Source organism: Symphodus melops (assembly GCF_947650265.1).
Source record: "Symphodus melops genome assembly, chromosome: 14".
Taxonomy (NCBI): domain Eukaryota; kingdom Metazoa; phylum Chordata; class Actinopteri; order Labriformes; family Labridae; genus Symphodus; species Symphodus melops.
Genome location: NC_136704.1, coordinates 2,637,755 through 2,651,246, shown reverse-complemented (window position 1 = coordinate 2,651,246; position 13,492 = coordinate 2,637,755). Strand labels below are relative to the sequence as shown.

At 42.1% G+C, this 13,492-nt stretch overlaps 1 pseudogene across 1 annotated transcript; it reads right to left on the bottom strand.

Annotated features, from left to right (window-relative positions):
- Positions 1–4,397: 4,397 nt before the first annotated feature.
- LOC306835150 lies at positions 4,398–7,973 on the bottom strand (annotated as a pseudogene). The gene is made up of 2 exons: positions 6,870–7,973; positions 4,398–4,403 (listed from the first exon to the last, which is right to left on the bottom strand). The product of its transcript is annotated as an uncharacterized misc_RNA (transcript).
- Positions 7,974–13,492: the final 5,519 nt, after the last annotated feature.

Here is a 13,492-nt window from a genome sequence, read left to right as displayed (position 1 = left end):
CAACTTGCAGTTGCACCAGCGTGAAAGATGCACACCACAGCGCCACCTATTGTACTGGATGCGCAGTCAGCCTGTGAGCTGACGTCTGATGTCACTTTCCTGCGCCGTCCACTTTGTCAATTCCTTTTCGAGTTGGTTTGAATTATGATCAGTTTTTAGCACAGCAAGTTTGAAAAGGAAAATCCAAAGACATTTTCGTCTTCATTTGGATTATTTCATACAATGTGCATGCATAGAGAGCAAAAGTATGATGCAAACTAGATATTCATTTTAAATATAGGTCAAATAATGCCCCTACATTCTAAAAGTTAAAACGTATTTCTGTTCATGCATTTTCATTATAAAATTTGCATTTTCATATAAATTATGATACAAATTTAGCAGGGCATTTATTGAAGATGAAAAGCATATGCCATTTTTTTCCTTAATTTTAATTTAGTCAAAGAATGTGCATTTTTGAAGTTGAAAAATAAAATTGAAATTAGATAAATTAATCATAATTTTATTTTAGAATCAAATAATACACTGATATTCTGAAAATTAAAATGCATTTCTGTGAATACATTTGAATTTTAAACTTATTGTTATCATTTGAATTGTGATCACTAATCACTTCCATACTGATTCCATACCAAGTTGAGCTGATTTGAGAGTGATCGGAACAGGTTTGTAATTTTTTTCTCTATATATTACACATCTATACTTATTTCTACATTTCTACATATTGCTCTCCCTTGAACTGCTACCTTATCGTGGTGGGGGGGTTTAAGTACCCAAATGATTCCAGGAGCTATGTTGTCGGGGACTTTATGCCCCCAGAAGGGTCTCCAAAGGCAAACAGGTCCTCTGTGATGGGTCAGACTAAAAGCAGTTCAATATACCCCTATGAACAGAAAACCAGCAAGAGGTGAGACGTCGCCCAGTACGGCGCAGCAGGGACCCCACCCTGGAGCCAGGCTTGGGGTTGGGGCTCGTAAGAGAGTGTCTGGTGGCCGGGCCTTTGCCCGCGGGGCTTGATTGGGCTCAGCCTGAATGGACGATGCGGGCCTGTGATCTCTGTTAGCAGTGCTTTCGCTACTACTACAGCGGTTGCATGCTTGGCTGGAAAGTCTTCCACCCATTTTTAGAACATGTCCACCATGACTAGGAAGTATCTTTTACCCTCGCTGGGGTCAGTTTGATGAAATCCATCATAACATGTTGAAATGGTCTGTCCATTGCAGGGTGTGCAGCTTGATGTGTCAAAGGTTTGGGCCTGCCTGGATTTTTTTCAGCACAAATCAGTTTTTACAAAAATAAGCTGCAAAAGTTGAAAACCCCTTTGTAAACTGTTCATTAAACCAGAAGGTTTAATAAAGCAAGGAAATACAATGCCACCGATTCTGATTAGCAGATGCGAATTGAAACTCTTTGAAGGTGATGTAGGGACCTCCCACGGCGGCAACATTATGTTGGGTTTTATGATGTAAAATTTAGTTCAATCAGGAGAGACAAGTGATATTAAGAATGAATTTATTACAGTGAAAAAGTGATTGACAGAATGAGATTTGACAGAATGTTTTGGCGCTTGGACTCTATGGGATGGAAGATGCGATTTAGTGATGAAGTCCTGCTCGTCATTAGGATAGATCCCCCCATGGAGTCCAGACCCTGGTGGTGGAGGACTGATGATTTGATGAGACCGAGTTGGAGAAGAATTGATGGGAGTCGACTCTGCTTCTGAAGATGGCGGTGATGGGGAGGTGGAGGGGCGCACAAAGCCAGCTTGAAAGAACTAGGGAAGAAAAAGGATCATATTTAAAAGGAGAGCTGAACGATGATTGGCCGAAAATGAAGGAGGAACGCTGCGCCATTGGTTAGATGAGGTCCGGTGACAGAACAGCTGATTAACCCACGGACGGCCCAAACTGACAGCTCGAAAAGGACAGTGTGAAAAGGGTGACTGAGAAACCTGATTGTGGATCACTTAAAGTCTTCCTTACTGAACTTTTGCTAAGCTTCATTTGTCGAATTAAATGTAATAATTAAGTTTACTTAATTATTAATATAAATCAATAATTATTATTAAACTGAGTTTAATAAACCTCTGAGCACCACCCTGTAAACAGGGAACAACCAAAATATTACAAATATCAGTCTCAAATTACTTACTTAAATACCAATATCATCAATAATTAAAAATCTGTATTTAATTGAAGGTGTGAAATCCAAACACAAAGCCCTTTCAGCCAGCCTAAGTCACAATGAAAATACACAGTAATCACAAACAACTGCTCTTTAAATTATAACAGAATTTATTTAACAAAGAAAAATCAACTTAATCAATGAAACTCAATCAAACAAACAACTATTACAAACTAAACTACAGGTAACAAACAAAAACAAACAAGCATGGCACGTGTGTGCGTGTGTGTGTATGTGTATATGTGCGCGTGTTTCTGTGAGAGTCAGAGAGAGAGAGAGATCAAAATGGCAGCGTGACCACGCGATGGCGGACTCTGAACTCAGGTCTCCTAACCTGGTCTATTGTCTAGAGACGGAGTCAAACTCTGTCTCTACCTGATCTATGTTTCTGTAGCGTCTGGAAAGCCACAGATATCTATGTGTGTGGGTCTGCCAAAAGGTGCGTGTGTGAGTGCGTAAAAGGTGGGAAGAGAGAGAGAAAAGAGCACACCTTGAAAGCTCAATCTCAGCCTGGAACTCACGCACAACTCAGAGCATAGTTAACTTCACTACCAGAAGCCAGTGGCCGGATTTGTATCAGATGGCGCTCACACTAGTCTTTCTGATAATGAGTCTATTACCTGGTTATGACGCGAGAGTTCACAGAGAAACACACGGGACGCAGCGGTCCAAATAAAGAAAACAAAAGAGGTTTTACTCTCATAAAACCTAAGACACGGTGGTCAAACACCAAGCAAAGTTTCCCAATAATAACTCAGTTATTAAACACACTCTCTATATCTAACTGCCCAGACCTAGCTAAGCCTCACTGGTAACCATTTGTCCGCGGCTGATGAAGGAAGGAAAGGGGTCCTTGGAGCGGTCTTTATCCGTCTCCCTGCAGTTGTATGTTGATGGCGGCGCGTCCAAGGGGTTGAGCAGGGCCGTGGTGTCCTCCGTCGAGCGAGGTGATCTCAGTGGATGTCCTTTCTTTAAAGGACGGAACGAGACGTAATCCTTACGATCTCTCTCAATACCGTTTTAATACGGGAGACACAAGACGCTCTTCTTAGAGATGCGTTCAAATGGATGATCTAAGCTCGGAATTCAGGATGTCGGTGTGCTTCAAGGCCTTTGATTAGCTGCGCGCCAAAACTTTTAAACAAAGAAAATCGTGCTGTCAAACAGGAAGCAGAGTTGTATCCTCGGACGTCACCAGACGACGTATGAAAGAGACAATGGGGCACGACCGGTTTTATCCCTCCCAAACTTCACACCTATGTGTTAGATGTGGCAAAGCCTTCTGGGAGTACCTGCAAGGCATGCTGGGATAAAGAGTCTTTTGTCATGGTTCTCCAAAGGGACACAGCCTGAACTTTGTCATCCTGGCTGGACCCAACAGTGATTTTCTGTCTGCGAACCCCCCAAGGAGTTCAGTTTGGCGTCAGAGTCGTTTACTTTGGAATGTGTTGAAAGGGAGTGTGAATCCAGAGAAGGGGGGGGGGGGGGGGCAAGAGACCCTCTGAGGAATCAGTAGATAGACATATTCCACAACAGTGTCAACAGCTACTATATGTGTGTGGTGTGTAAAAGCACCCTACAAATCAATCTAATACGGAAAATCAAAAAAGTCTAACCTTAACTCAACCACCCAAAACAGCACTACAACTGGCAGAGTGAAAACTTCAAGGCACTAAGTAGGAAGGAGCCTGGTGACAATGAATTGACACTTGTACACCTGACACTAGCTTTTTGGAAGGAAAAGCCTCTGCCAACACCCTCCAACATTATTTCATCATAGATGCAGGAAATGGAGTAAGCTTAAACATAGCTGAAGTAATGCGACTATGGGTTGTGAGTGTTGGTGTTCACAGACACATTAGAGCTGATAATCTGTTTAAATGTCCGACGCTCCGTTTAGCATCTTTTTAATGTCCGTCTTTTCTCCAGTATTAAACTCTGCTCATGTTGAGAAGTTTCATTGAAGTCTGATCCCGTGCAGCGTCCAATCAATGAGTGATATACGAGAAGGGGGCGTTAAGTCAGCTCTCGTGTCTCCTCAGTCATCGCTCCTCGGATCTGCCTCCTCTCTCCTTCGTTCGCTATAAGAGCTTTGGAACGATCCTCAACATGGCGGCTCTGGAACTACTTCTAGTTTGGCCGAGGACCGAGGACTGAGGAGACTGCAAATAAGGGACTTGGGATCCAGCCCCTGTTGCTGGGATCATCTCCCTCTAAACCTGTGGAGGCAAGTGTGGGTCTGGCAGAGGAACAGAAAACACAATCCTTCCATCTAGTTAACTTTAACAGTGAATTCAGCCCATTTGAGCCACAAATTTTGGTCCCCATAACCTGTCCCCAGTGAGAGTGCGTCTTGTACAGTCGGGTGGTGGTCATGGTGGCAGTGTAGTCAAGTCCGTGAGTACTCACGTTAACCTTTCCGGTGGGACCTTACCGCTAAATAGAAACGCCCTATAGACTGGTGTAGTTATGAGTCCTAAAACCAGGAAGTGAGTTAGAATTTTAGCGCCATGGGTTCCTAACTCTAAAAGTCAATGGGGATTTTGAATGTGTTTGTGTTTAGACGCCTGAAATAAGGTCTGTGGTTAACACAAGCTGAAGAGATGTTGATGTTTTGTTAGACGAGATAAACTACGTTAGCTAAAACCCCACTTGTGAATTTTAAAGTTTTTATGCGAACTTTAAACGCTGGTTGCTAACGAGTAGCTAACTGAAACTACAGTGGTTGTCATGGAGACGTTACACGTCATCACGCCGGGAACTCTCTCTAATCCTCCTTACAGTCTCTAGTCATGTTTTTCAGTGTTCTTGCAAATATTAGGTTAATAAACAATTTATTAAGCTGGCGTTTCAATGCAAAAATCCCATAGGCAAATTTTCGAAGGAACCACTGGCGCCATTTTTTCGGGTTGGCCGACAAAAATACGTCATTACTACACCAGTCTATTGAGTCAGTTTTATTGGCTTATTGTTTAACAAAAAGGGAATTTATTTTTTGTAGAGTGTGCTCTCTGTGTACAATGCAAACATAATAACAACAATAACAATTAGCTAATTAAAGACTTATGTAAGAGACTGGATGAAGATAGACTGGATTATTCTCACTGAAGTGAATGAATGAAAAACAATCAACGTTATTGTTTGGACTTGTTACAAGGTTTTGTTTGTAAAGATAACAAAGTCAAAAATAAATTGCACAACATTTCACTTTTTTTGTTTATTGCTTCTATAGTAGTACTTTCCAAACACAATTTAACAAAGCCTATTTCTACAAATATTTACATTTTATTCTTCTGATTGCCAGTACCAACTATTCAAAATATATTATTTTGTATTTTACAGTGAGAGAACGTTGAGCAGAGTTCAAGTTATCGTTGGTGCGGCCCTCTGACAAAATGTGGGTTTCTCATGTGGCCCCTTGTAAAAAATATTCTCCCACCCCTGCTCTATAGGCTACATTTGTTTTTCCAAAAGATCCCTGTGTGTTAAATGCTGATTATTAAAGGTCGAGTGTTAGGTTACTCAACTTTAGATTAGTATGTCTGCAGTTAGCCTACCTTGTGTTGTGGATCGGGGGGGTCCCTCAGCAGAAGGATGTGTAGTTTCCTTCAGTGAATGCAGGGAGGCTTGTTTAAAAGAAAGGTTGCTCCATTGCCGTCTGTGTCAACTCCCGCTGAGTCTAATTCCTCCTGTGTGTCATCTTTGAAATCTGTTGACAGGAATACCCTATTTTTTAATGCAGTTAACGTTTAGAATCTGTTAAATTTGTCATGACAAATACTGATCATATTGGCTTAAGTTACGAACTATTCGAATGTAGCTGAACACCTTATCTATATTCTGTGTGTTCTTGTGACGGTTCACCATTCGTTGCACCAGAGAAGCCGACATCAACTCCACCATCTGCTGTAGTAGCCAGAGGACGGTGACCAAGCATCTCGTTCAATAAGTTGTGAAATTTAAATGTTGATGGATTAGAGCCACTTCTATTGTTCTGGTGTTTGGCAATATATAACTGTTTCTTCAAAATCTTCCATCGTGACCTAACCTGCTTAAATAGGTCAGCATTTCTATGCTTTCTCCCTTCAGAACATCCAATTATGTTCAAGTCATTCATTACGGGAAGACAAAACTTGGTTTCTTCGTTGCTCCAGAAGTAAGAAGTTGTCGTCATCGCCATCACGTTTGTTTTGGATTCGCTCGTCAGTTACAAACTATGCACAAAGCATGATGTGTTCTGTACACATCAGTGTGAAACGGACACTTTTGTGGTGCCACTTGTTCTTTAAACGTGGGCACAAAAGGTGTGAGGGCCAGGCATAGACAGACAGGCAGAAAATGCATATTTGTCGGTGCACTCAGTCTTAAATTCATGATATTCAGAATCCACGTATTTGTTAAGTTTGGAGCATGCCATGTTTGCAAATCTGACTGTGTTGTTGTAGCTAATGATCACCTGTGTGACCGCGGGGAAGTCAGTTTTATGTTGGAGGTTTGATGTTCAGTTTACCTGGAGCAAAGCCGAGCGAACGTCTGCCAAATATCCAACTTAAAACTAACTTCCTGCAGAGGAAAGGAGCACTCGGTGGAAGAAAAATTAAAAAGCACTCACGGCCACAATGAGTTGCCATAGTGACGTTAAATAACAGCTGATAGGACATTTGAAATGGGCACGGGATAGATACGTGATTGGACACAAAAGTCTCCTTGTCTCCGTCCTCCATCATCTTTTCAATCTGGGAGGCCAAGTGAACAAGAGTGGACAGAGAATCAACTTCTACAGTGAAGTTCTTGTTGCTCTTCATCTCTTGTTCATGTGTCTTCAGGGCTTCCTGAGTCTGTTTGATTTCTCTCTGTTTTAATTCAATCAGCTCAACTCGCTCTTGCAGGTTTTGGATCGAGGCTTTCAGTATGATGCGTTCGTTCACAACGGCCACAGTTGTTTTCAGCTGTTGTGGAGGCGATTTTAGCAAAAGCTTTCCAAACTCTGACATTCCTTTCATTGATACATCATATGCATGTTTAAGGATTTGTTTGTTCTCTTCTGTTCTTTCTTTATTTTGAATGTTATTAAACAGGAAGTGAACAGGCTGCTTCTCTGCATCTTTGGCACACTTGATGTTTGTTTCATCAAGGGCTTTAAGCAGATGTTCAGGTGTTATTCCATCTGAGTGTGTGATGAGACAGACAATGTTGTTCTCCATGTTTTTTCCAAACAGAGACGTCACTGAATCAAGGACGTACCTGAAACGATCAATCAGGCGTTTCTAGGTCGCTTTCAGCACCAGACCCACGACATTTATCTCAGAAACTCCGTCCTCTGAGCCGAACAAGTCAGATAAACTATTTGTGATGGCGTCATCATGTTCAATCCCTCTGGTGTCTCCGTATCCAGGAGTATCAATGATGGTCAGAGAGCAGGACAGAGTTTTATCTTCAAAACCAAAGAGATCGTACACGATCACATCTGATGTCTGACTGTCAAACTGATCTCTCTCCTCCTTCTCTACGGTCTCAAACCAGACATTGTCGTACCATGTCACTCCCATGGCGTAGTTGACCAGAGCGTTGATCAGAGTAGATTTTCCTGTTCCTGTTTCTCCCACAAGCAGGATGGTTTTGTGTTCTTTAGTTGGATCTCTTTCACCAAGAGTCATTCTTGTTATGGTCCCAATCTTCTCTTTCTTTGGTGTCAGCTGGTAGACATTAGGAGATCCTGGACGGATCAGGTGTTTGCAGGTGATGTTGTCATACCTGGTTGTTGTGTTTCTGTTGAGAGGTGAAGACATCCGATCAAAAACCACAAAACCTGAACAAAGAGATCCAAATGGGATCTTTTAATAAAAGCAGTTCATGCACTTTCACACCACATGGAAACCTTTCACAAAAATACGTCTGAATGTGACTCCATCTCAACATTGAATGTAAGAAGAAGCCCTCGTCACCCTTCAGTTCCCCTTATGGAGGCTACAGACTGAACGGTAAAGTTATTTTCAGGGACTCAAAGACCCCGTTCATTGGATTTTTAATGCTGATTCCCGCCCTGTGCACAGTGGTGTTCAGCTTCTCCTGTCTGGACGGAGGTGTTAAGTCCCACAACGCAGAACAAAGTGGTAAAAAACAGCTTTTTTCATGCTGAACCATTGAACTGAACAAGCTGTAACCATATTTGCACACTTGCATTTATTTATGTCCAAAACATATTCGTACCCTGCATGAAGAGATTCTTTATTTGTATTTTTCACTGATCTTATCAGTTCAGACTTCTCTCCTTTGTTCCTACAATTCACTTAACAGACGCTAAGTCTGCTCAGTGAATTCAGTGACGTCAGCGACGTACATCAGAGACGAAGTACAACACAAGCAAGGATCTAACAAAGAGCAAACCATGTCAGTATGTGCAAACAATCAGCTTTAAGTTCACTGGACACACACGCACTGACATGAAGTGACCGAGGTGACCGAAGTGCTGACAGGAAGTGACCAAAGCAAAGCACAACAGCTGTTCTTAAGATTTTTAACCAGTATAGAAACCATCTTAAAAGTTGTTATCAAACAAAACCCTCATCAATGACTTTTTTATGGGGGTTTTTGTCTGGTTTTAGTAGGTTTGATAGCTCTCCTTCACTATTTGTTGTTGGATGTTGTTCTTGCTAGCTAATCACTAATCACAATCTTGATTTTCCCTCGGAATCAATAAAGTATCATCCGTCCGTCCTTGCTTCCTTCATTCCTTCCTTACTTCGAGTAAAGTCACATGTACCAACTAAAAAACATCCCCCACAGGTCAGATAACAACGTGCATGGGGAGTTCCTGAGGGAGGGAGGGAGCTGTGGAGAAGTTCTGTACAGCAGATAAAAGATGTTGGCGTCTGAAGATAGGGGTCGGCTTTTTCCCCGAAGTGTCTGAGGCTAGGAGAAGGAGTATGATGGTGAAGGATATCAGTGAGGGAGGAGGGGGTAAGGGCTTTATGTTTGAAGAGAACGATTTTGAAGGTAATGAAAAATGATAAAAAATAATGTTGGAACAACAAACGTACACAGGGCGATGAGCTACGTAGTGCATCACAGGCTGCCAGTCAGCACGCAGCGTCATTCACAACATCAGTGTGCATCAACCAGATCGAGGTGAGGTGCCATGTGTGCCAACAGAAAGCGAGCTCTTGCAATAGTGGTGTTCATATGCACAGATAAAAAGAAGGATAGAAAAATGTGGTAAAACAGATTTAATTTCCAACTTTATTATTATCTCCAAATTAATCTGATCTGCAGCAGGCAACACGACACAATCCACTGATCGACTCGACGGTACACAAAGACAACACCACAGATACAGATAGATAATCCACAGCTGAAGTGAAAACAGGAACTTTAACCACACAGAGCCAGACGCGAGAACAAGTTCAGACACGGCACAGAAAAGTGTCTTCAGATCAGTCATGACCAACACACGGTCAAATGTGACAAATCAGGATTTGTATTCCAACAATCCAATATAAAAACTAAAACAACTCATCTGTGTTATGGAAATATATCACTCACGTTGCCATGGTTACGTCTTCAGATGAGCTTGTTCTCTGTAATCAAAAAAAAAAACAAGCAAGTGAACTCGACGTCCTCTCAGCTGCCATCTTGATATTATCAGCTCTTAACGAGTGAACGAACTCGCTCAGCTGATCTGTTGGGAGACACTGTGTGCAATATTACTAATCTGCTGTGTTCTGGAGCAAAGCCGAGCGTGTGTGTTTTGTATACTCATGTTGTCCTAACATGTTTTGTCCTATCTCTATTTTGTCATGTTTTGAGCTATGATACATGAGGATGTTCCTGACTCCTACCTCCCCCTTTTGAAATAGCACGTGCTGTGCTTTTTAGAAACATCCAAGTGAAAAGGTTTTGAGTAATCAGGGGAGTGGAGAGTGGACGCAGAAGATAGAGATTTCTTGAGAGAAATAAAGGCCTGTTCAGCGTCAGTAGTCCAGTCAAGAGTAGCCTGTAAGTTAGTCTGTCCAGCAGCAGTCATGAGGGCCAGAGAGGTGCTACATCCTCTGTGTAGTCAGTGATAAAAGAGGAACTGTAACCAGTCAGACCAAGAAAAGACATCATATCACCAACTGTTTGAGGTTTGATATGATTCAAAATGCATGCCAGTCTTGAGAAGTCAGCATTTCTCAAAAAGGTGAAACTAAGAGTCAGCGCTTTTAAGAAAGGAGGAACTGAAATACAAAAAACATAGAAAAAAAATACAATATCTCCATATAAAATACGTTAAAAAGGTCATACTTCAAAATCACAAGAATCAGAGAAAGAGTCCATCAACCATCTGTGTGCTCACACCTGGTAGGTTTAAGAGAACACATCATAAAATAGACAGTGTGAAGCTGAAGTCTGTAACTGAAACATTTAAGAAGGAGATGAAAAGAGAGAGGTTTTGGGTTTGTAGAGATTTGAGGGAACATTCAGGGATAGCACTGTTCTTCTGACTGGCGACTGTGTGTGTTAAAGTCAAAGCGGTGGCGGCACAGAGGGTGTCAGCAGGAGACGGGGTAAGTTTGAAAGGGGGCCGAGGAGGACATTGAATGTGGCAGTAGTGCACATAACAAGATTAACAGGAGTATGAGATGTTAAGGCGGCGTACTGCGAGCACCACGGCCCGGTACCAAGAGTTCGTGTGATAAGCTGCATAACTTCTCTTGGACAAATTCAAGAGTGTCCTGTCAGCTGCCATCTTGATATTATCAGCTCTTAACAAGTGAACAAACTCGCTCAGCTCCTCCCCCTTCATGCAAACATCTTCATTAAAGACGTTCACTGAATGTCGCTTTACATCAGTCTTACCATCACAGTTTGTCTCCGACATCCCGTGTATTTCAATCTGCTGTTATCTCTTCTCTTTGTTTGTAAGTCGGTGTTTTAAAGTGTTCTAACCTGTCGCTCAGCTCTCAGAGTCACTAAAATGTTTCATCTATCATAACAATAACATTACCTTTTAAAGTCAACTCTCCTCCCTCTCTTCCTTTCTGTTTCACTGAACCTCGCCGTTTCTCTGAAATCATGTGACAACAAAAGATTTTAGTCGACAGGGAACAAAGGCCGTGGAGAGCCTTGGTGACAGAACCATCAGGGGCTGCTGTTGGGGATGAATGTGTAACAGGAAGCTCCAAACATGCTGCAAACGGCCCCCTCTTTGGCCAACAGCATGTTGAGCGCCATTCTATTCTGTAAGGTCATAAGAGAAGTGGCTGCCAGTTGCTCTGAAAGACCAGCAACAGCATCACAGGTGAGATTAGTGTTGGGGTTTTCAGGAGCAAATACCAAATTAATTAATTACATACCAATATCATCAATAATTAATAACCTGTATTTAATTGAAGGTGTGAAATCTGAACACAAAGCCCTTTCACCCAGCCTAAGTCACAATGCAAATCCACAGTAATCACAAACAACTGCTCTTTAAATTATAACAGAATTTATTTAACAAAGACAAAATCAAGTTAATCAATGAAACTCAATGAAACAAACAACCGTTATAAACTAAACTACAGAGACAAACAAGCGTGATGTGTGTGTGTGTGTGTGTGTTTCAGTGAGAGAGAGAGAGATCAAAATGGCAGCGTGACACAGAACACAGGTCTCCTAACCAGGTCTATTGTCTAGAGACGGAGTCAAACTCTGTCTCTACCTGATCTATGTTTCTGCAGCATTTGAAAAGCCACAGATATCTATGTGTGTGGGTCTGCCGAAAGGTGCGTGTGTGCGTACAAGGTGGAGAGAGAGAGAGAGAACAGAGCGCACCTCGAAAGCTCAATCTCAGCCTGGAACTCACCACAACTCAGAGCATAGTTAACTTCACTACCAGAAGCCAGTGGCCGGATTTGTATCAGACGGCGTTCACACTCGTTTTTCAGATAATGAGTCTATTACCCGGTTATGACGCAAGAGTTCACAGAGAAACACACGGGACGCAGCGGCACAAATTAAGGATACAAAAGAGGTTTTACTCTCATAAAATCTAAGACACAGTGGTCAAACACCAAGCAAATATTATCACAGTTTCACAATAATAACTCAGTTATTAAACACTCTCTAAATCTAACTGCCCAGACCTAGCTCAGCCTCACTTGTAACCGTTTGTCCGCTGTTGATGAAGGAAGCAAAAGGGGTCTTCGGAACAGTCTTTAGCCGTCTCCCTGCAGCTGTATGGTGATGGCGGCGCTTCCAAGGGGTTGAGCAGGGCCATGGTGTCCTCCGTCGAGCGAGGTGATCTCCGTGGATGTCCTTTCTTTAAAGGACGGAACGAGACATAATCTTTACGATCTCTCTCAATACAGTGAGAGATTTAATACGGGAGAAATAAGACGCTCTTCTTGGCGATGCGTTCAAATGGATGATCTCAGCTTCGAATTCAGGATGTCGGTATGCTTCAAGGCCTTGGCTTAGCTGCGCGCCAAAACTTTTGAACAAAGAGAAGCGTGCTGTGAAACAAGATGCAGATGGGTATCCCCGGACGTCGCCAGACGACGTGTGAAAGAGAGTGAACAAGGGAAGACAACCGGTTTTATCCCTCCTAAACTTCACACCTATGTGTTAGGTGTGGCAAAGTATTCTGGGAGTACCTGCAAGGCATGCTGGGATTAAGAGTATTTTGTCATTGTTTTCCAAAGGGACACAGCCTGAACTTTGTCATCCTGGCTGGACCCAACATTAGTCAGTAGTTGCAAATTATAATGAACATAATTATTTCTGTCCACATTTTCATTAGATAGATAGATAGATAGATAGATAGATAGATAGATAGATAGATAGATAGATAGATAGATAGATAGATAGATAGATAGATAGATAGATAGATAGATAGATAGATAGATAGATAGATAGATAGATAGATAGATAGATAGATAGATAGATACTTTATTGATCCCGAGGGAAATTCAAGGCATCCAGTAGATTAGATGTTATCCAAACAGAAAGAAAAATTCAAAGCCACTGGCATTTTGATCAGAAAGTTTATACTTGTCAGGCACTCCACGAGGGACCCCAATAGCATCCATATATGTGGGGCCCTTGGACTGGTCAAAATAGTAGATGTAGTCCGTGGAGACGCCAACTGCTGATCTCCTCAACCGGAGGATTTGTGAGAGATAGAAACATTATAATGGGTTCTCATCATGGTCACAGGCAGGATCAGGGTCTCCAGGGAACAAACACCAGTCCAATCGGTAGGGAGGGTTTGCCAAAGGGAATAAAAATAACAATGCCCGAATAAAACTGCACAGGCTTCCAACAGTCCATTAAATTCATTGTTAAC